Genomic DNA, 258 nt, shown 5'->3' on the forward strand with positions numbered 1-258 from the left:
TCCAACTTGATCCACCCCGATCAAAAGGGATTCGTCAAGGGCTGCTCGATCCACCACCATGTACGATTTCTCGCGGATCTGCAGGAATTGGTGACAAGTCGAGACGAAGAAGCGTATGCCCTGTTTTTGGACTTTGAAAAAGCATTCGATCGAGTGAACTGGGACTACATGCTCCGTGTGCTCGAACGAATGGGTTGTGATTCAAAATTTACAAAGTGGGTGCAATTGCTGTACACCGATTCACAAGCCCACCTTGTC

Source organism: Plasmopara halstedii (assembly GCF_900000015.1).
Source record: "Plasmopara halstedii genome assembly, contig: Scaffold_1211, whole genome shotgun sequence".
In the NCBI taxonomy this organism is placed as follows: domain Eukaryota; phylum Oomycota; class Peronosporomycetes; order Peronosporales; family Peronosporaceae; genus Plasmopara; species Plasmopara halstedii.